The 22514-nt window shown below is 34.4% G+C and overlaps 1 protein-coding gene and 11 non-coding genes across 14 annotated transcripts in view; 1 reads left to right on the forward strand and 11 right to left on the reverse strand.

Annotated features, from left to right (window-relative positions):
• The window catches only part of LOC103910762 (uncharacterized), a 70314-nt gene that overhangs the window by 12249 nt on the left and 35551 nt on the right, over nucleotides 1-22514 (forward strand). The gene's annotated exons all lie outside the window — the stretch shown is intronic.
• LOC137492132 (5S ribosomal RNA) lies at nucleotides 4234-4352 on the reverse strand. The gene has a single exon (XR_015486590.1). It is a non-coding gene; the product is annotated as a 5S ribosomal RNA (ribosomal RNA).
• Nucleotides 4411-4529, reverse strand: LOC137492133 (5S ribosomal RNA). Its single transcript, XR_015486591.1, has one exon. It is a non-coding gene; the product is annotated as a 5S ribosomal RNA (ribosomal RNA).
• LOC137493596 (5S ribosomal RNA) lies at nucleotides 4588-4706 on the reverse strand. Its single transcript, XR_015488905.1, has one exon. It is a non-coding gene; the product is annotated as a 5S ribosomal RNA (ribosomal RNA).
• LOC137493597 (5S ribosomal RNA) lies at nucleotides 4765-4883 on the reverse strand. The gene has a single exon (XR_015488906.1). It is a non-coding gene; the product is annotated as a 5S ribosomal RNA (ribosomal RNA).
• Nucleotides 4942-5060, reverse strand: LOC137493598 (5S ribosomal RNA). The gene has a single exon (XR_015489092.1). It is a non-coding gene; the product is annotated as a 5S ribosomal RNA (ribosomal RNA).
• Nucleotides 5119-5237, reverse strand: LOC137493599 (5S ribosomal RNA). Its single transcript, XR_015488907.1, has one exon. It is a non-coding gene; the product is annotated as a 5S ribosomal RNA (ribosomal RNA).
• LOC137492134 (5S ribosomal RNA) lies at nucleotides 5296-5414 on the reverse strand. The gene has a single exon (XR_015488908.1). It is a non-coding gene; the product is annotated as a 5S ribosomal RNA (ribosomal RNA).
• Nucleotides 5473-5591, reverse strand: LOC137493629 (5S ribosomal RNA). The gene has a single exon (XR_015488910.1). It is a non-coding gene; the product is annotated as a 5S ribosomal RNA (ribosomal RNA).
• Nucleotides 5650-5768, reverse strand: LOC137492135 (5S ribosomal RNA). The gene has a single exon (XR_015486592.1). It is a non-coding gene; the product is annotated as a 5S ribosomal RNA (ribosomal RNA).
• On the reverse strand, nucleotides 5827-5945 carry LOC137493600 (5S ribosomal RNA). Its single transcript, XR_015486593.1, has one exon. It is a non-coding gene; the product is annotated as a 5S ribosomal RNA (ribosomal RNA).
• On the reverse strand, nucleotides 6004-6122 carry LOC137493630 (5S ribosomal RNA). The gene has a single exon (XR_015488935.1). It is a non-coding gene; the product is annotated as a 5S ribosomal RNA (ribosomal RNA).

Here is a 22514-nt window from a genome sequence, read left to right on the forward strand (position 1 = left end):
TTCTTCTCCACATCCACTACTTTTACTCAAATATTCTCTCATAAAACCTTTCCACCCAAATTTCTCATTACCATATAGGAGTTTTTTCATTATTTTCACTCTTAATGCTTTCTTTTTAATATTAAGATCAATCAGCTTTAAACCTCCTTCTTTGTAGTCTGCTATTAATGTTTTGTTGGATATTTTGACTCCTTTCCCTCCCCATATGAAATTATTCAGAACCTCTTTTATCTCATTTAAAACCCACACCGGTAAGTCAACTGCACCTAAAATATAGTTACATTTAGTTAGAAGCAATGAATTCACAACTGTGATTTTGCCCTTTAGTCTTAATTCTCTTAATTTCCAGTATCCTAAAACTTTTTTAATTTTATTTAAGATACCCGTCCATGTGGCATTTGTTGCTTCTTTTGTATTCACTCCTATATTAACTCCAAGAATCACTGTTTGTTCTTTTGCAACTTTGAAAGGTATATCACACCCACTCAACCCCACCCCACCTATACTCATTATTTCAGATTTTTCTATATTGATTTTAGCTCCTGATGCTTTCCCATATACTTCTATATGATTCATTATTCGTTTTATACTTCTCATGTCCCTTACTGTGAACGTTGTATCATCTGCGTACTGATGAATTAAACTCACACCACCATATGGTATTTGAATTCCTCTTATTTCCTTATCTTGCTTTACTAGTGTTGCCAGCGATTCTATAGATATTGAGTATAGCATCGCTGACAACGGACATCCCTGCCTCACTGATCTTTCCAATGGAAAGGTGTTTGTTAAAACTCCATTCACTTTTACACAACTTTTTGCATTTTTATACAACAGCTTTATCCAATTTAAAATCTTCTCTCCAAACCCATATCTTCTCATTGCTTGTTCCATGAAATTGTGTTCTACCCTGTCAAATGCTTTATTTAGGTCAATGCATAGCATTAATCCTCCTTCTCCATCTTTGTCCATGCTGCTCACAACATCTCTAATTGTGCATATTGTGTCAGTGATGTCCCTCCCTGGTATGCCATAAGCTTGATTAGGTGATATTATGCTTCGCACTACTCTTTTTATTCTATTAGCTAAAATTTTTGTTAGAATCTTATAATCTGTGTTTAAAAGACTTAAAGGTCTATAATTTTCCAAATCTAGCGGACTGCCTTTATTCTTGTAAAGTATGGTGATTACTCCCAAACCTGTTGATTCTGGTATCTCTCTTCTTTCTTCCATATGTTTAAATAATTTCATCAGTATCGGTGTTAATATCTCTTCAAAAGTTTTATAAAACTCATGCGTTAACCCATCTGACCCTGGACTTTTATTCACTTTTGTTTCTTTTATTGCTTGTTTTATTTCTTCTATGTTTATATCTCCTTCACATGTCTCCCTTTCTTCATCACTTAACTTAACGTTTACAGTATTTAAAACTTTGTCCACATATTCCTGTTTTGTATTCTCTTTCTAAAAAAGTCTTTCATAAAATAATTGTACTGTTTCCAATATTTTTACATAATCTGTTATCTTTTCACCATTTTCATTTTTAAGTTCTGTAATGTAATTTTTCCTCTGCTTTCCCTTTTCCAAATTTAGAAAGTATTTTGTACACCTCTCCCCTTCAAGTGCATACTTTGCCCTGCTTCTCACTTTTGCACCTTCACATTTTTCTGTTTCATACATCTCCAATACCCCTTTTATCCTCAGAAAGTTTTCTTTTGTGTACTCAGGGTTGTTTTCTATTTTCTCTGCTTCTTTCTCTAAATTATTTCTCATGTTTTCCATCTCCATTTTTCTCTTAAAGTTCCTCTGTTTGGAATATCGTATACTTCTTATTTTTATTTTCTCTTTCAAATCCTCCCACCACTCGCATACATTATTTTCAAATAATGGATTTTCCATTTCATACCTTATACATCTTTCAATGCTCTCCCTATATGCCTCTTCTTTTAATAAACTTGCATTTAGGCACCACATCCCCCCACCCCTTGATTCTAAATTTAAACTCATCTTTACCATCATAGCAGCATGATCTCCTATTTCAATAAACTTATAACTTACATTTTTCACATACTGCAATATTTCCCTTTTTACTAAACATAAGTCTATACGACTTTGTTTTAAAACCCCTAATACTATTTGCCTTCTTGAGAATTCCCTCTTGAATGGGTTCTCCTCCCTCCAGGCATCCACCATGTTCTCACTTTGCATTAATTCATTTAAGTATCTTCTGGATGCATCTGATTTAAAATTAATACTTTTTGACACATCAAGCCTTGTGCACCAAACATTAAAATCTCCAACTACTATGCAGTTGCCTGTGCACAGTGGTTTCATTGTTTTAAAAACCTCTTTTCTTTCAGTTTCTATGTTAGGAGCATATAAATTAAGCAATCTAAAGGATTCATTGTAATACATGAAGTCTATTCCCAACAATCTACCATTACCATCGTTATGTATTTGCTTTACATTATGTATTCCTCCCTTTTTAAGCAAAATCGCCACACCGCATGCTCTCTGACTTCCATGATTTACATAAATCTCTTCTCCCCAAACTTTTTTTATATCACTCATTTTATCATTTGACCAATGTGTTTCTTGCAAACAAATTACATCTGTTTTGAACTTTCTAATCACCCTCTCAAACTTTTCCATTTCTCTTAGTCCATTGCAGTTCAAACAGGCAATTTTCAGCAAGTCACACATTGCATATAGTATAAAAAAGAGGAGAACCCACATTTGAAACTGTCTTCAGATCTTACTTTTTTGTAGTCTCTTCTTCAGTGCCTTTCATTTTCCTTTTCAGCATCTTGATATTTCCGGCACTCAAGTCCATTTCCTCCTCCAGTTGTATCAGTGGTGTCTCTAAAATTCTTGTCATGAAGTCTCTTCCCCTTTGATTTTCCTTGTGCTCCTTCCCATCTTGGTTCGCTTTTTCTTGACCTCCTTTCTTACCATTCCCTCCTCCTTCAATTAATAATTCCTCTTCCTCTTGAACCACTTGCTTCTGTGGGAATTTTCCCATGGCATCTTGTGAGTCATCCATCGGCTCTTGTACTTCTTCTCCAGCCCTTCGTTCTACCATTATATCTTCTTCATTCTGTTCATCTTCTTCATCTTTTTCCTTTCCTGTTATTGCCTCCTCCACACTTTCATATAGATCCAGAGAGCTTCCCATGATTTCTTCCTCTGGAATTCTGCATACACACATTGCAGTGACCATCTTACACAACTTGCATTTTCCTTTGTCACATTCGCGCACATAATGACCCTGAATGCCACATTTATAACACTTAAAGTTAGGGCAGTCTCTTACAATGTGTCCTGGTTGGATACAGACTCTGCAGACTTTCACCTGTCTGTCATGTATGACCCTAAAATGTTCTGTTCCTGTCAGCGTCTCAAACTTTGTTGAGTATGGTAGCGATTTCACAGTATCTGTGAACTTAACTTTTAGAAATCGTGTTCCATCTGCAATATCCGTTCCTGGCCACATTCTCCTTTTGACAGGTGAAGCTGCTTTCACTCCCCATTCAGTTAGTTTTCCAATTATTTCCTCATCTTCAATGTATGTTGGCAGATTCAGAAAAGAGACCACCATCTCATTGTTGTTTATTTCCTTTACCATTATCCGGCTGTTTTTTATCTTCAGCCCATCCAGTATTTTTTCTTTCCCTTCCTCTTCATTCATAGTTAATTCATACTCTTTTGGGTTCTTATATCTGCAGCCAATTACAACACCACAATCTTCTCTCACTTTCTTCAAAAGCTCCATCATTGTAATTTTATCTTCTCCCACAATTTCAACCAATACTGTTAGCTTTTTCTGAAAAACACGTCTTCCTTGGCCATCATCTCCATCCATGCTTACAATCTGCTCACCTCTTTGTTTTTCCATCTTAATGCTGTTTAGCCGTTGTCTTTAGCAGTCCAGTAGACAAACAAAAATAAATATTCCCCAAACAGCAAAAATGCTGAGTGGGGAGTGATAAACTCCAACTAAAAACCTTCTTGATCCTCTTTTGGTCATCTTAAAGAAAAAACAATCCAAAAAACTAGAAAGAATAAAAAGCTTTCAAAACAAAAAGTGTTCTCACACTACTTCTTCTACCAATCTTCACACTTCCTTCCTTGCTCAATAGCGCCTCAGGCATTTCCAGGGTGGTATGGCCGTAAGCGAAAGAGGCTGTCAAGCGTTGGCTATTTAAAGCAGCTGCCAAATGAAGCACTTCGAAAAGCTTACAGCACCTGGTATTCCCAGGCGGTCTCCCATCCAAGTACTAACCAGGCCCGACCCTGCTTTACTTCCGAGTTCAGATGAGATCGGGCATTTCCAGGGTGGTATGGCCGTAAGCGAAAGAGGCTGTCAAGCGTTGGCTATTTAAATCAGCTGCCAAATGAAGCACTTCGAAAAGCTTACAGCACCTGGTATTCCCAGGCGGTCTCCCATCCAAGTACTAACCAGGCCCGACCCTGCTTTACTTCCGAGTTCAGATGAGATCGGGCATTTCCAGGGTGGTATGGCCGTAAGCGAAAGAGGCTGTCAAGCGTTGGCTATTTAAATCAGCTGCCAAATGAAGCACTTCGAAAAGCTTACAGCACCTGGTATTCCCAGGCGGTCTCCCATCCAAGTACTAACCAGGCCCGACCCTGCTTTACTTCCGAGTTCAGATGAGATCGGGCATTTCCAGGGTGGTGTGGCCGTAAGCGAAAGAGGCTGTCAAGCGTTGGCTATTTAAATCAGCTGCCAAATGAAGCACTTCGAAAAGCTTACAGCACCTGGTATTCCCAGGCGGTCTCCCATCCAAGTACTAACCAGGCCCGACCCTGCTTTACTTCCGAGTTCAGATGAGATCGGGCATTTCCAGGGTGGTGTGGCCGTAAGCGAAAGAGGCTGTCAAGCGTTGGCTATTTAAATCAGCTGCCAAATGAAGCCCTTCGAAAAGCTTACAGCACCTGGTATTCCCAGGCGGTCTCCCATCCAAGTACTAACCAGGCCCGACCCTGCTTTACTTCCGAGTTCAGATGAGATCGGGCATTTCCAGGGTGGTGTGACCGTAAGCGAAAGAGGCTGTCAAGCGTTGGCTATTTAAATCAGCTGCATAATGAAGCCCTTCGAAAAGCTTACAGCACCTGGTATTCCCAGGCGGTCTCCCATCCAAGTACTAACCAGGCCCGACCCTGCTTTACTTCCGAGTTCAGATGAGATCGGGCATTTCCAGGGTGGTGTGGCCGTAAGCGAAAGAGGCTGTCAAGCGTTGGCTATTTAAATCAGCTGCCAAATGAAGCCCTTCGAAAAGCTTACAGCACCTGGTATTCCCAGGCGGTCTCCCATCCAAGTACTAACCAGGCCCGACCCTGCTTTACTTCCGAGTTCAGATGAGATCGGGCATTTCCAGGGTGGTGTGGCCGTAAGCGAAAGAGGCTGTCAAGCGTTGGCTATTTAAATCAGCTGCCAAATGAAGCCCTTCGAAAAGCTTACAGCACCTGGTATTCCCAGGCGGTCTCCCATCCAAGTACTAACCAGGCCCGACCCTGCTTTACTTCCGAGTTCAGATGAGATCGGGCATTTCCAGGGTGGTGTGGCCGTAAGCGAAAGAGGCTGTCAAGCGTTGGCTATTTAAATCAGCTGCCAAATGAAGCCCTTCGAAAAGCTTACAGCACCTGGTATTCCCAGGCGGTCTCCCATCCAAGTACTAACCAGGCCCGACCCTGCTTTACTTCCGAGTTCAGATGAGATCGGGCATTTCCAGGGTGGTATGGCCGTAAGCGAAAGTGGCTGTCAAGCGTTGGCTATTTAAAGCAGCTGCCAAATGAAGCACTTCGAAAAGCTTACAGCACCTGGTATTCCCAGGCGGTCTCCCATCCAAGTACTAACCAGGCCCGACCCTGCTTTACTTCCGAGTTCAGATGAGATCGGGCATTTCCAGGGTGGTATGGCCGTAAGCGAAAGAGGCTGTCAAGCGTTGGCTATTTAAAGCAGCTGCCAAATGAAGCACTTCGAAAAGCTTACAGCACCTGGTATTCCCAGGCGGTCTCCCATCCAAGTACTAACCAGGCCCGACCCTGCTTTACTTCCGAGTTCAGATGAGATCGGGCATTTCCAGGGTGGTAAGGCCGTAAGCGAAAGAGGCTGTCAAGCGTTGGCTATTTAAATCAGCTGCCAAATGAAGCACTTCGAAAAGCTTACAGCACCTGGTATTCCCAGGCGGTCTCCCATGCAAGTACTAACCAGGCCCGACCCTGCTTTACTTCCGAGTTCAGATGAGATCGGGCATTTCTTTTTTTTTTTTTTTTATATCAAAAATTAAAAACAGTTACATTCAGGTAATAATACATTTACATTATATAAAGCCATTTGAACATATGTATTCCCGTTTAAAAAGTCTTTTTCAAATACATCAATCTTGTCATTTATGTTACAGTAATAGAAAAGAGTATTAAGCAGTTCAGACATTTTTCTTTGAAACAATTTACACACAGACAATTTGCCATTCTTTTGTTTAACAATATTCCTTCTATTCCATATCACATTTCTTGCAACTGTTAAAAAGAAGTTTATGAACCTTGTGTTTTTACCTTCTGTTTTACAACCAAATAAAAATAATGTTTCCCATTCCTCATCAACAACTTCATTTTCAATCCCCATTTCATTTAGCATTTCCTTAATTTTTCCAATAAAACATTTTAACTCTTTGCATTTAAAAAACAAATGTAGTAAACCTTCATCTTCTTCATTACAAACTTTACATCTTGCATCATTTGCCAAACCTATTTTACACAATCTCATTTCACTTAATAAACAGTTTTGTCTTAAAATGTAATCAAAATTCTCTAAAACGGGACTTTTCCACCAAGCTCTTACGTTTTGCCATATTTCCTTCTTTTCAATATTGGGATATAATCTTTTCCAGTACTTTTCTGCTTTGGGTGTAACAAAAACATCTTTACGTAAACAAGAATAAAACATTTTCAGTATACCATCTTTAAAAGCATATTGATTTTCTTTAAAGTTTATCACCCTTCCTTCATCGCTGTGCATTTCAAATTTATTTTCTATAATTTCTTTCCATTCTTTTGGTATATTTTTTTTCAAGTTGTTAAGCTGCTTTTCAATAACTCTTTTAGTTTCGTTTTCATAGTTTTCTATTATTGCATCTTTTATTACGTGCGCCTGTACATAACCAGGTATCACTTCATATAAAATATCTTTAATTTGCTTTATTCCTGCATTAAACCATTTCTTATAAAAAATAGTATTATTCCCTTCTTTAATGTATTCATTTAAAAACAGCGGTTGCTTTAAAATCTCTTCTTTACTAAATGAACAATCAATATGCTTTCTAAAATCTCCCCATGCTTTGATAACCTCTTTATAGAATTCTGGAACTTTATTCATCATATTCTCTTTGGGCTTCATCCATAATATATATTCTTGCATTTCCCCACATTTATTTAAAAAATACCTCATCACATCTTTCCATACATGTTTTTCTTCTTTCCAATATTTATTTACAGTTTTAATTCTTATGCTTTTCATTCTGATTAGTGGATCAATTAAACCTAAGCCTCCTTCTTCAACTTTACCAATTATGGTGTCATACGCTATTTTGGAAGGTTTTCCATCCCATAAGAAATCTAAAACAATAGCTTTTATCTTTTTATACACACTCATTGGCAAACTCACTGTACCTAAAACATACCACATTTTTGATAAAAATAAGGAATTTAAAACTAAAACTTTCCCCTTTAAAAACAAACCTCTTAATTTCCAGAAATGTAATCTTTTCTCCATTCCCTTTAAAACTTCCTCCCACATTAAATTCCTTGTTTCATTTTCATTTTTACCAACCCTTATACCTAAAATTTTCATATTAACTTTCTCCTCTTTAAATTTTATTTTTTCTGGTAAAACATTTATTTTTCCCATTCTCATGTATTTAGTTTTTTCCTTATTAATTTTGGCTCCTGTTCCATTACAATATCTGTTTAAAATTTCCTCTACTTTTTCAATACTTTTAATATCTTTTACTATTAAAGTAGTATCATCAGCATACTGAAATATTTTGTGTTCTAACTCTGTTCCTTTTATACATAATCCTCGTATTTGTGTTTCATTATCAATTGCTAATCCCAATGTTTCAGATACAAGTGTGTATAATAGTGCTGACATTGGACATCCTTGTCTTATTGATCTTGTTATTTTAAAATCTTTAGTTAAAAAACCATTTACTTTTATACAGCTTGTTATATCTGCATATAAACATTTTATCCATTGTAAGTATCTTTCTCCAAAACCAAATCTCTCCATTACATCCATCATATATTTGTGTTCCACTCTATCAAAAGCTTTTTCTAAATCGACACTGATTATATATCCTGTTTCTTTTTCCTCTCTCATATACCATATTACATCTCTTATATTGTTTATGACATCAGTTATGTCTCTTTTTAGAACTGCATATGCTTAATTTGTTTTGATTATGTTAGGTACAACTACTTTCAATCTATTAGCTAAAACCTTTGCTAAAACTTTATAGTCTGTGTTCAGCATGCTTAAGGGTCGATAATTTTTTAAGTCTCCTTTGTCTCCATTTCTTTTATAAATCATTTTCACCATTCCCTTCTTCATACTATTAGTTAACTCCCCATTTTTCATAAATATCACTGTATATTTCATTTAAAATAGGAATTAAAACATTTTTAAAAACTTTATAAAACTCAACTGGTAGTCCATCTATTCCTGGACTTTTCCCATTTCTCGACTGATCAATAGCTGTTTCTATTTCTAAATCTGTTATCTCACTCTCACACATTTCCTTGTCTTCTTTATTTAATTTTGCTGTTATTTTTCCTAATAAAAAATGTTCATCATTTAAATTAACTCCATTTTCTGTAAATAATTCCTTATAAAATCGTCTAGTTTCATTTAAAATTCCCTCTTTGTCCTCTACAGTTTTCCCATCTTGGGTTTTTATACATTTTATTATAGCTGCTCTCTGTCTTATTTTTTCTAATTCATAAAAGTATTTTGTACTTCTTTCTCCTTCTACAATGTTTTTAGCTCTGCTTCCAATTATTACTCCTTTACACTTTTCTTCTTCAATTTTCTTCAGCTTTTCCTGTAATTCAATTATTTTGTCAACATTTATCCCATTTACTTTACTCATTTCTTCATTCCATTCTTTTCTAATTTTATTTTCTTTGAATTTTTTTGCCTTTTGTATTTTTTCTGATATATTTATTGAGTATTCTTTTATTCTATTTTTCAGATTATCCCACCATAAACCTGTTTCTATATCCATTTTATAACTTTCTATTTTTAACAGCTCAGTGTTGAGTATCCACACTCCTGGTCCTTTTTCAATCTCATTAAAATTCATTGTTATCCATAAAAAATCATGATCACTTTCACTATAGGTTTTATATAAAATTGTGTTAACATATTGTACTTCATTTTTTTACATAAAAACAAGTCAATTCTACTTTGCTTTAAAATCCTATTTGCAATTTCTCTTCTTGAATACTCTCTTTTCATACCATTTCGCTCTCTCCATACGTCTACCAAATCACATTTTCTCATTAAATTTTGTAGTTCATTCCTCCCTCTGTCTGTTCTAAAATTCATTGAGTCATCTATATCTATTCTTTGCATGGCAATATTAAAATCTCCTAAAATATATATGTTTTCATTCTTTTCTATTAGCTTATCTATTTCCTTATAAAAGTTATATTTGTCCTTTTCCTCATTTGGTGCATGTATGTTGCATACTCTAAAACTTTTCCCACCATACAGAACTTTTACAATTATTATTCTTCCATTTGTGTCTTTATAGTCTAATTCTACTTTCTCAAAAATCCCTCTTTTTATTAAAATTGCTACTCCTCTATTCTTTTCTATATTTCCATTACTAAATATTTCACCATTCCATAATTTTCTCATTTCATTTTTAATCTCATTTTCCCACTTTGTCTCTTGTAAACATAATATATCACACTTTTTTGTCAAACACGTTAATCTTTCAAACTTTTCACATTTGGACAATCCTCTTACATTCAATGATACCACACATACATTACTCATTAGTATAATTATTGGATAAACCAATAACCACCATTCATTCTGAGTCACTGTCACTTAAACAAATTTTTCTTGCATCTCCTTTTTCAAATTTTTTCCTTTCCATTCTTTCTTTAATCTCTTCTCTTCTTATTTTCTGCCGTTGTAGGACCATTTCAATGTTTAAGCCACTTTTAGATCTTGATTTTAAATCTTTTATCTTTTTTCCTTTTTCTTTTTTTTCCAGTCCATAATTCCCCCTTTCAAAATCCATTGCTCTTACCTCATTTATTGCTCTTATTTCATTGTCCTCAGTCCTTGTTTTCTCCTGTCTCTCTTCATTGTTCAGTTCTATAGGGTCCTCATCATCTTGTTCCTCAGCAAATTGTCTATTATTTGGTTCTTCTTCTTCCTTGTTTGCTCCTTCTCCCAGTTCCATTCCTTTATCCTCTTGCTCATTTCTGTCCTCTTCTGTATTGTTTTCTTCTTCTGTTTTGTCCTCCTTCCTTTCTGTTGCCGTATTTTCAAGTGATTCTTGTATTTCCATCCTTTCAATTTCCTCCTCTTTTTCACAGTTACATCTTGTCGATGCCCTCTCGCAGCCCTGGCACTGCGGAACTTCGCAGTCCCGCACATAATGCCCCTGCTGAAGACATCTCCTGCATGTGAAATTTGGGCAGTCTTTCTTCTCATGCTCTGTACTGGAGCAGAGTCTGCACATTTTCAGTTGATTATCATGAATCACTCTGAAATATTGCATCCCTTCTTCCGTCATGAAGCCAACATTGTATGGTAAAGATTTCACTTCTTTGGGAAATTTTACCCTGACAAAGCGTGTTCCATCTGCCACCATTGTTCCCGGATGATATTTTCTTCTTATTGGAAGTATCGGAGTTACTCCCCAATTGCTTAGTTTCTGTTGTATCTCATCATCTTGTATATAACTTGGCAAGTTCAGAAATGATACCATTTTTTCTGTTGCACACAGCTTTTTCATCTCACATTCTTCTCCATTAATCATCAGTCCGTTTAACAATATCTCGCATTCTTTTTCACTTTCCATTGTCAGTTCAAATTCATTGTTGTTTTTTCTTCTCAGTCCAAGTAGTTTGCCAATCCCGACTTTGTCTTCTACTGCTTTAATTATGTTGTTTATAGTTGCGTTTTCAATGTCTCTTACCATCATTGTTAGTGTGGCTTCCTTCTTGTACTCTCTTTGATACCTTGCTTGCTTCTTTAGTTTGTTCAGCATCTGTTGTTTTTGACTTAAAGCATTCCTTTGTCCTTCAATATTCTTTTCACTTTCAATACTTGCATTTGATTGTAGATCCCCTTTCTTTTCTTGACCACATCCTTTCCCTTCTTTTTTCTTTGAAACAACTGTTGCCCATGTCTCCTTGCTGTTTTCTCCAGCATCTTCATTTCGAGTCCTTTCAAACATGTTTGTAGCATTTCCTTGCTCCCCATTCCTTTCTTCATTCGTGTCCTGTCCATTCTCTTTCTCTGTTGTGTCCATGTTGTTGTTTTCTAACCCCAAAACAGTGTTACTGTTTGGGGTTAGTTAAAATTAATCTTTTAATTGTTTTTTCAGTTAACCCTTAAAGACCGAGACAGCCGCCCGCGGCTAAAAATAAGTATTGCTCTTAAATGTTTAATAACTTTTGATCCGCTGATCTGATTCGGTTACGTCATCAAAATTTGACAACGCTGATTTGACAAAGAAACGCTCGTCACTGTGTCTCCGGACAAACCAGACATGATACATTGATGCATTGTCCCTCCTCCATGCCCGGATTGGTTGAAACTCGCTATATCACAACCAATAAGCATAGGTTTCGCTTTTGTTTGTGGACCAACAAGCTTTTTGAACAACACGGAATGAGAGATAGGCATACATTTATGCGCGGCTAAATAAAATGCAAAAAAAAAGTTTTGCATGAAATAATTCTCATACTAAGTACTTTTGCATGCACAGCAGCACAGAAAAATGACAAAACAGTGACACAGCAAAGACGAACTGCTGCTCTTGCTGTTTTCAAAGGACGCAAATGAAGGTGCAGCTGTTTGTCTGCATTGCAGACAACCATATCCAAATCCATATCCACATACAACCATATCCATGCTGGCACATAAAACCTAAGGATGTTCCATATTGAATCTAGTTTCGTTATGTAACTATTTAAAGTATAGTAAATATTTATATCTATTTTTTTACTGAGGATTTGAACCATGTTTATTTGGACTTTGACACATTATTTATTATTTTCTTATTTTATTTGTTCATTGTAAGTGGTGTTGTTTATAGTAACTGAAAATATATTATTTGGAAAAAGTCAAATTTGCTTCACTGTTCTATTATTTTGTAACATTTTTTTTCTGTTTAGTTCATTCCCAGAACTTTTGGGCAAATACATTGTCGGTAAATAAATGCATTTTTTTCCCCCCATAAAAAAACGCCTTGGAATAACATTGAAATAAATTGCTATAACTTGCTCAGGGAATTGTGGATGTAGACACAATTTATTTTGGAAGTATAAAACATCATAGCATGTATTTCTAAAGAAAGAAAAACAAACTTCATAAGGTTTTGTTTGAAATAACTAGAAAATGCCACTTTTTTTAAAAATCGTTTCTGGAAAATTCTGGAATATTTTCTGTCTGTTCATATGTTTTTGGACCAAAAAATATTTTAGACTGGACCTTTAAATGATACAGATTGAAACTTCAGGTTCTCCTGTTTAAAGTGATATATGACACTTGAGGCTGACTGCTAAAATAAAAATAAAACTGCTTTAAAAAAATGATAATATAGGCCCATTAGGTGCCCACAAAATACCTCTAGGTCTTTAAGGGTTAAGTAAACTTTGTAATGCAAAAACTAAAAATAAAAAACAAAACTGCCAAAATGGAAGAGCCTCTCTCTTCCTTCTGCCACCTCACACTTCCTGCAGTGCAACAACTCTAACTCACACTAGAGGGCGTGTCCAGGGTGGTATGGCCGTAAGCGATAGAGGCCGTCAAGAGTTGGCTATTTAAAACAGGCGCAGCACCAGGGAACGAGCGCAGCTCAGCTGGCATCGACACAGCACCGACAGAAACAATGCCCTTGAAGGCCAGAAAAAATAATGGCAGTGAAGCTGTGACACGGGGAAGTCTATCAGCTGCCAAATGAAGGACTTCGAAAAGCTTACAGCACCTGGTATTCCCAGGCGGTCTCCCATCCAAGTACTAACCAGGCCCGACCCTGCTTTACTTCCGAGTCCAGATGAGATCGGGCATTTCTTTTTTTTTTTTTTTTTTTTTATTAAAAAATAATCACATTACATTAACATTTAAATACTTCAAGAAATTTCACAAAACAATTACATTAAAATCAACATTCTTCATAACATCCTCTTTGGGCATTTTCCACTTTAAACCATTTAAAACATTATACACTTCATCATTAAACACATCATAAAAGCTTGGTAACATATCTTCTCCTTTAAAATACCAGTACAGTCTTTCTATGTATCTTTCCATTTTTTGTTTTAGTACATTCCACACATTTAAAACAACTTTTTCCTGTTTTGCTACATTTCTTCTTTCCCACACACATTTTTTAATCATCATTATAAGAAGATTTACAAACTTTTTGTTTTTGTTTTGCATATTCCATCCGAACATCACCAGAGTATTCCATTCCAATTGTTCTTCATCCCAGTCTTTCAATAAATCTTTTAGCATTTTTTGGCATTTCATATAAAAACATTCTAATTCTTTACAGTATAAAAACAGGTGTAAAATTCCTTCATCTTCTTGAAAACAAACCTTACATGTTGCATTTTGTTCTCTCTGTATCTTTGTTAAAATGCACTCAGTAAAAATTGCCTTGTGTCTTATAAAATATTCAAAACATTCCAATCTTGTTTCTATTATTTTCCCTCTAATGTTTTTCCATATATTTTCCTTTTTCACACTATTCAATCTTTGTACCCAAAAGTTATTTGCTATTGGTTCTTGAAATACATCTCTAAATCTCTAAAATACACATAAAAGTCTTTCAGTAAACAATCTTTAAAATTACAAAGCTTTCCTTTTAAATAGACATGTATGACTTTTTCATTCCCGCATTCTTCCATATTTTCTATTCTTGTAATCCATTCTTTTGGTATGGCACCTTTGACCGTTTCAAGTTTATTTTCTATTTCCTTTACACTGTATTCCTCTTTAGCTTCTTCCATTAGGTCTACTATATATTGCTTAGTTAAAAATCCCTTTTTGAATTCATAAAGAACATCCCTTATTCTTAAAATCCCCACATCCATCCATTTTTTAAAAAACAGTTCCTTCCCTTCTTTTAAAATACTTTTATTTAAAAAAAAGGTTGATTTAACAAGTTTTCTCTTCCCTTTACTTGGTAAAATACTCCGTCTAAAAATTTCCCCCATGCACTTAAAATTTCTTGATAAAACCCTGGTAACTTTTCCGTCATCCAGTTTTTAGTTTTTAACCAAAGAATGTCTTCTCCTAAGTTAAAATTGCCAACTTTGTTTAAAAAATATTTCATAACCTTTTTCCATTCTGTTGAGTTCCTTCCTTTGTTTAATATCCATCAATCCTATCCCTCCTTCTTCTGTTGCTCCTATTATTGTATTGTACGCAATTCTTGGGGGTTTCCCCTCCCATAAAAAATCTTGAACACACTTTTTTAATCTCCCTTCTATCCAACATGGCATTTCTGTTACATATAATGTGTACCATAGCTTTGATGTCATTAAAACATTTAATATTAAGGCTTTCCCCTTTAAGCAAAGTTCTCTCATCCTCCAGAAATTTAATCTTGATTCTATTCCTCTTATTAGATCATCCCACATCTTTTCTGTTGCTTTTCTTTCATTTTTACCAATTAAAATTCCTAAAATTTTCAGTTCTTCTACTTCTCTAAACTGGAAACAATCTGTTAAAATATCTGCTTTACCAAACCTCATATATTGTGTTTTATTTTCATTTATTTTGCTTCCTGTTCCCTTACAAAACTCTTGTACTTTTTTCATGGCTTCTTTTACACTCTTTTTCTCCTTCACTATTATTGTTGTATCATTAGCATACTGGTATATTTTTCCTTCATCCTCCTCTTCTATTTTTATTCCTTTAATTTTAGTTTCTTGTTTTATTGCTAACCCTAAAGGTTCTGCGACTAGGGAATATAATAGTGCTGAAAGAGGACATCCTTGTCTAATCGATCTTGTAATTTTAAAACAATCTGTTAAAAAACCATTACATTTTACTTTTGTTAAAGCCCCTTTATATAAAATTTTAATCCAATTAATAAAATTCTCTCCAAATCCAAATGTTTTGAGTACATCAAATAAGTAAGTATGTTCGACTCTGTCAAACGCCTTTTCAAAATCTACACTAATTAAAAAACCATTCATCTTCTTTTCTTGTAAATAATCTATTGTGCTTTTAATACTCATTGTTACATCTGCTATATCTCTCCCTTTTATTGCATATGCTTGATTTGATTTAATTAATTTAGGCATTACTTCCTTCAATCTATTCGCTAAAACTTTTGCTAAAATCTTTAAATCTGTATTCAACATTGTTATAGGTCTATAATTTTGTAATTCAGTTTTTGCTCCTTTTCTTTTATATATTAACTTCATTAATCCCATCTCCATTCTTTCATTCATCTCTTTACATTTAAAAATTTCTTTAAAAACTTCTTTAAGTATTCCTTTTAAAATATCTTTAAAAACAATATAAAATTCATTTCCTATTCCATCTATACCTGGACTTTTCTTTTTATTTAGTTGATTTATTGCAATTTCAATCTCTTCTTCTTCTATTTCTCTGTCACATTCTTTGTTGTCATCTTTTTCTAGTTTTACTTTTATATAATTTAGAATCTTCCTTTCTTTTTCTTCATCAATACCTTTTGCTTTAAATAGATCTTCATAAAAATGCTTGACTTCTTCTAGTATTTCTATGTTTCCTTTCGCCATTTTTTCATTTCTCCCTTTAATTTCCTTTATTATTCCTGCTTTACCTCTTTGCTTCTCTAAATCAAAAAAGAATTTAGTGCATTTTTCCCCTTCTACTGTGTATTTAGATCTGCTCCTCAACATTGCTCCCTTATATTTGTCTTCTTCTAAATCTCTTAATTTTTGCTCTATTTCTTTGATTTTTTCAATATCTTTATTTTCTTTGTTTAATTCTTTTTCTAAGGATCTTTTAACTTCTTTTTCTGTATACTTTTTACATCTTTGTAGTACTGCACAATATTTGATTGTGTATTATCTTATTTGATATTTTGTGTTTTCCCACCATATCCTTTTATCTTCATCATACATTCTATTTTCTTTTTCTTTCTCTATTATTTCTTTGACTTTTTGAACATAATCTTGATTCTTTAAAATGGTTGTGTTTAAAATCCAAGTCCCTGGTCCTTTTTGTATGTTTTCTATATTCACTTTAAAATGCAAGAGCTTATGATCACTAAAACTGTTTTCTTCATACTGTATGTTTTCTATAAAATTTTCAATATTTCTAGTACATAAAATAAAATCTATTCTCGTTTGACATATAAAATTCCCCACTATTTGTCTCCTTGAAAACTCTCTTTTTTCTCTATTCCTTTCCCTCCATATATCTACTAAACTATTTTCCTTTATTAACTCATTTATTTCCTTTCTTCCTATATCCGATTTAAATACCATTCCATCAGCCATATCTTGTTTTCTAAAAACAGTATTAAAATCTCCCATCATTATTATTTCTTTAAAACCTTTTAATACTTTATTTAAAACCTCAAAAAATTCTTTTTTGTCTTTATCTTCTGTTGGTGCATGTATATTTGCTATTATTAATTCATGTCCTTCATAGTTCACCTCTATTACTAAACATTTTCCATTATTATCCCTATACACAATTCTTTTAAAGTTTAAAACATCTTTCCTTATTAAAAAAGCAACACCTCTTCCAGATTTACCATCACCATTATTATATATAATATCCCCTTGCCACAACTTTTTAAAATCGTCCATTGCATGTTCTTTCCAGTTTGTTTCCTGTAAACCTATCACTTCCTTGTGTTTACATTTGTCTCTTATTTTCTCAAATTTATATTTTCCCATCAGTCCCCTTGCATTAAAAGACACACAGTTTAAAACCATTAAAATAAATAAAAATGAAATTAAAAACCTACACATCCTCATTGTCCTTCCTCTCCTTCCAACACTCTCAACCAACAACTCCTTCCGTTAAAAGAGACAAAGATTAAAAGCATTTTAAAATAGATAAAATATTTTAAAAACATAATTTTTCTTCATCTTCTTCCAGTCCCCTTAACACTTCATACCTATTTACATATTTAGCTCTGTTCTTTGTTAAAACTTTTTTCTTTGTCCAAGTTTGGTTTTACCTTAAAAGTTCTTCTTCTTAAAAATCCTCTTTCCACTTTGTTCTTAACCACATTTTCCATCCTTGTTTCTTCATCATTTGCCATTCCTTCAGCTTGACCAGTCTTTCTTAGTTCCTCTTTTTCCACCGTGTTTAAAAAAGTTTTAAAACTGTCCGATATTTCCATTTGTGACCACTGTCCATCCTGTCCTGATAACTGTACTTCTTTCTCTTCATTTTCGTTTTCTCCTTCCTTTTTTTCATTGTTATTCATTTCCTCCTCCATTGTCCTTTCTATTGCTTCATTATCTTCTTCCCTTTTGTTGTTTTCTTCATGCACCTGCCGGTCCTGATCTTCTCCTCCTCCTTCCTCTCCTTCCATCCAGCATTCACACTTGTTTAAAAAATTTTTACATTCCGGGCACCTGACAGTGATACAGTCTCTTGCAAAATGCCCCCTTTCCTCGCATTTGTAGCACTTGAATTCTGGACAGTCTTTCAGCATGTGCTCCGGGCTCATGCACAGTCTACAGGTCTTCACCTGATGGCTGTGCATCACCCTGAAGTACTGCGTTCCTTCTGCTGTCTCTATTTTTGTGCTATATGGCAAGGATGCCACCTCTTTAGGGAACCTCACTTTAAGGAACCTTGTTCCGTCTTCTATGTCGGTACCCGGATAAAACCTTCGTTTAATTTTAGATATGGGACAAACTCCCCAAGTATCTAATTTTTCCAGAATTTCCTTATCTTCAAGATAGACCGTCAGGTGCATGAAGGAAACAACAAAATCCCTATTATGAAGCTTTTTAATTTCACAGTTCACCCCGTTTATCATCAGTTTGTCAGTCAATTGTTCACATAATTCTTCTGTTTCCATTGTTAGTTCGTACTCTTTCCCTTGTCTTGGTCTTAAAGCCAGAATTTTTCCATGTCCACACTTTTCAATCACCGCTTTAATAATATCTTCTGCTCTCACTTCCTGTACATCTTCCATATTAATGATAACTGTTGCCTCCTTTAAATACTTTCTTCCACCTACTTGGCTTTTCCGTGACCAGCTCGTTGTCCATTTTCCAGTCCGTTGTCTTTAACCATTCTTGTCTCGTCATCCAGTCCTGTTTCATATTCCTTTCGTGTATCTGCATCCAGTCCAGGGTCGTTTGCCAACAATCCGTCCTTTGTTTGCTCCATAGCAAAAAAACACATGGAAAAAACCACCCTCCAGCCAGCAAAAAGCTGCTGTCAGGGGGTTAAAAAACAAAAATCAAAAACAAAAAAAACTATATCAGTCCACAAAAAGTGTAAAACACAAAAAGAATAAACAGAAAAAATGGAGGAGAGCCTTCCTCTCCTGACTGCTGCCAGTCACTTCCTTGTTGCACTCTAGCTCCCTCTAGCTAGGGATGGCTGACGTGAAACTGATGTTTCGACACAGTGTCGAGATCCCGAAGCGCAAGTGTTTCGAAACACTGCACCGAAGCATGATCCGAAGCACCCAAGTCACGTGACTAAAGTGTTTCGAAACACCTAGTCACGTGACTAAAGCGATTCAAAGCATCGATCAGCTTAGAAACGTTTCGAGACCTGGCGAATCCTCATTTGACTGCCAAGGTCATCAATCAATCTATGTGTCATATGGCTTAGAGGACTGTGTTTTGCAAAGTGATTCTATGCTTTGCATGATGTTTTGGGTTCGAATCCCGACTTGTAAAAATACTCTGAAATCATGGTTTTATGTATTTTAATCATGTTTCTGTTTTGTGTAGCCTAAATAGGATACAGCTGCAGCTACGCCATCAATTTAGCATCATTTTTGTAACACTGTAAAACAATAATAAATATTTTTACAGTATGGTTAGGTTTAGGTAGACATTAATAAAATACAATAAATGGGAAATTTAATGAATAATATAAATAATTCTTGATAACTTCAGGCCACCGTTTTTGATCTAACAACAACCCTGTTTTAAGACAAAAACAAGACATATTTATTCACAAATTGTTCATTCGGATATCAGACCAATGTTGAAACAAAACGATACAAGAGCAAAGCATTACCAATTGGTATTGAAGCATTTCAAAACAACTGCCATAGTCTGGCATCGAAACCGATCACCCCGCATGGAAGTCTAACACCTTAACCACTACACTATGTTACTTAGAGGACCCAACAAACAAAGTTGGGTTTAATCCCTCGATTTGTTCAACTGTTCTTCGCTGAAGCTGTTTCAGAGCAATACATAAAAAATGACCACTAGATGTCACTGTAGAGTGGGGTTTCGAAACGTTTCGAAGCTTCGACACATTTGCTTCGACTGTTTCAGTGTTTCACGAAGCCTCGCTTTGCCCACCACTACCTCTAGCGTGCTCAGGGTGGTATGGTCGTAAGCGAAAGAGGCCGTCAAGAGTTGGCTATTTAAAACAGGCGCAGCACCAGGGACCGAGCGCAGCTCAGCTGGCATCGACACAGCACCGACAGAAACAATGCCCTTGAAGGCGAGAAAAAAATAATGGCAGCGAAGCTGTGACACGGGGAAGTCTATCAGCTGCCAAATGAAGGACTTCGAAAAGCTTACAGCACCTGGTATTCCCAGGCGGTCTCCCATCCAAGTACTAACCAGGCCCGACCCTGCTTTACTTCCGAGTTCAGATGAGATTTTTTTTTTTCTTTATTAAAAAATACATCATCAACAATCATGACATTTATACATACAAATATTTAAAAGATAAAATATTTAAAATTCTCCAGGTAAGAAAACTTCAAAACCAGTCCAAGTTTGTACAATATATGGATTGTTTTTTGTAATACATTTTTCAAAAATGTCCATCTTTTCATACATTTTGCAATAGTCATATATAACCATTATTTCCTCAGTCACAATCTGTATGTACAACAAAACCAATGGAATTTCTTTTTTCTTTTGTTTCATAATATTTCTTCTTTTCCATATTGTAAATCTTGCAAGAGTCAACATATAATTAAGAGCAAACTTATTTTTTGTTTTCCCATTAAAACCAAATAAAAACAGTGTATCCCATTCTTCTAAAATAATGTTTTCATCATACAGAAAATTACACACCATTGTTTTCAACATCTTCATAAAATCACTCAACTTTTTACAATTTAAAAATAGGTGTAACACACCTTCCTTTTTTTCCAAACACACTTTACACAAATCATCTTGTGATACCCCAATCATTTTAAAGATAATCTCTGTCATTATGCAGTTGTGTCTTAACATAAAATCAAAGTTTTCCAATGCTGGACTTTTTAAAATTGATCTTACATTTTTCCATATATTTGAAGTATCAAAGTTTTCAAATAACTTTTCCCAAAATTCTCTTGATTTAGGTTTTATAAACACAGTGTTACACAAACATGTATAAAACATCTTGATAGGACAATCATTGATACTAATTTTATCTTCATCCATTTTTAAAAAAACTTTTATTTTTCTATTTTCAGTTTCTTTTTCATTCTCTTCAATAGTTTTGATCCAGTGATCTGGTAATGCTAATCTTAACTTCTTGTATTGATCTTCAATTTTTTCTTTATCATCTACATCTTCTATTTCCTCCAGTGTATCTATTATTGCTTGAGTCGGTAAAAACCCAGGTTTTATTTCATATAAAATGTCTTTTACTTGTCTAAAACCCACTGCATACCAGTTCTCATAAAACATTTGCTTTTTGCTTTTATTGTTCTGATTTAAAAATAGGGGTTGCTGTAAATAAAGTTCTCTCCCTTCAATCTCAGTTTGTATATTATTATAAAAGCATTTCCATGTTCTCAACAACTCTTTATAAAACTCAGGAATATTTTCTATCATGCGGTCTTTAAATGCCATCCATAAGAAATCATCTCCTATTTGTCCACATTTATTAATAAAATAACTCATTATGCTTTTCCATGGAATATTGTCTTCATTTAAAAACTTTTTTAATGTTTTAATTCTCATGCTTTTCATTCTTATCCATGGATCTATAAGTCCTAGTCCTCCCTCATCCACCTTTCCAATGATAGTGTTTATGCAATTTTAGATGGTTTATCATCCCATAAAAACTTTAAAATCATAGTTTTTATTTTCTTATACACCCACGTAGGTAGACTAACAACACTTAAAACATACCACATCTTAGATAGAAAAAGAGAATTTAATACCAGTACTTTTCCTTTTAAAAACAATACTCTCTGTTTCCAAAAACATAATCTTTTTTCCATTTTATTTATAAGTTCATCCCAAATTATTTCTCTAGTTTTAATTTCATCATATCCCAGTGTAATGCCTAAGATCTTTATGTAATTTTTTTGTTCTTTATATTCCCAATTTCCTTGTGGAACGTCTACTTTACCCATCTTCATATATTCAGTTTTTTCTTTATTTACTTTTGCTCCCGATCCTCGACAATATTTATCAAATATTTCCATAGCTTTTCCAACACTTTTAAAATCTTTTAAAAATAGAGTGGTATCATCAGCATACTGGAAAATTTTCTGTTCTGTTCTATTAATTTCTATTTTAAACCCTTTAATTTCCCTTTCTCCATTTATAGCTAAGCCTAATGGTTCAGCAACTAGTGTGTATAATAACGCTGATAAAGGACATCCTTGTCTTATAGATCTAGAAATCTCAATGTAATCGGTTAAAAATCCAATTATTTTAAAACAACTTAAAATATCTGTATAAAAACATTTTATCCACTTAATAAAATTCTCACCAAAGCCAAATTTCTGGATTATGTCAAATAAATAGCTATGCTCAACTCTATCAAAAGCCTTTTCTAAATCTATGCTGAATAAAAATCCTTCATCTTTTTTTTCTTTTATGTACCAGATTAAATCTCTGATGCTTGTTACTGTGTCTGCTATATCTCTTCCTATAACACCATAAGCCTGGTTAGTAGTAATAAGAGTGGAAACTATCTTTTTAAGCCTGTTTGCTAAAATCTTTGCTAATATTTTATAATCTGTATTAAGCATACTAAAAGGTCTATAATTTTGCAAATCATCTTTATCACCTTTATTTTTATAAATTATTTTAATCATTCCTTTCTTCATACTCTCACTCAACTG

The sequence above is a fragment of the Danio rerio genome, chromosome 4 (genome assembly GCF_052040795.2).
Source record: "Danio rerio strain M-AB ecotype USA chromosome 4, GRCz13ab, whole genome shotgun sequence".
Lineage (NCBI taxonomy): Eukaryota > Metazoa > Chordata > Actinopteri > Cypriniformes > Danionidae > Danio > Danio rerio.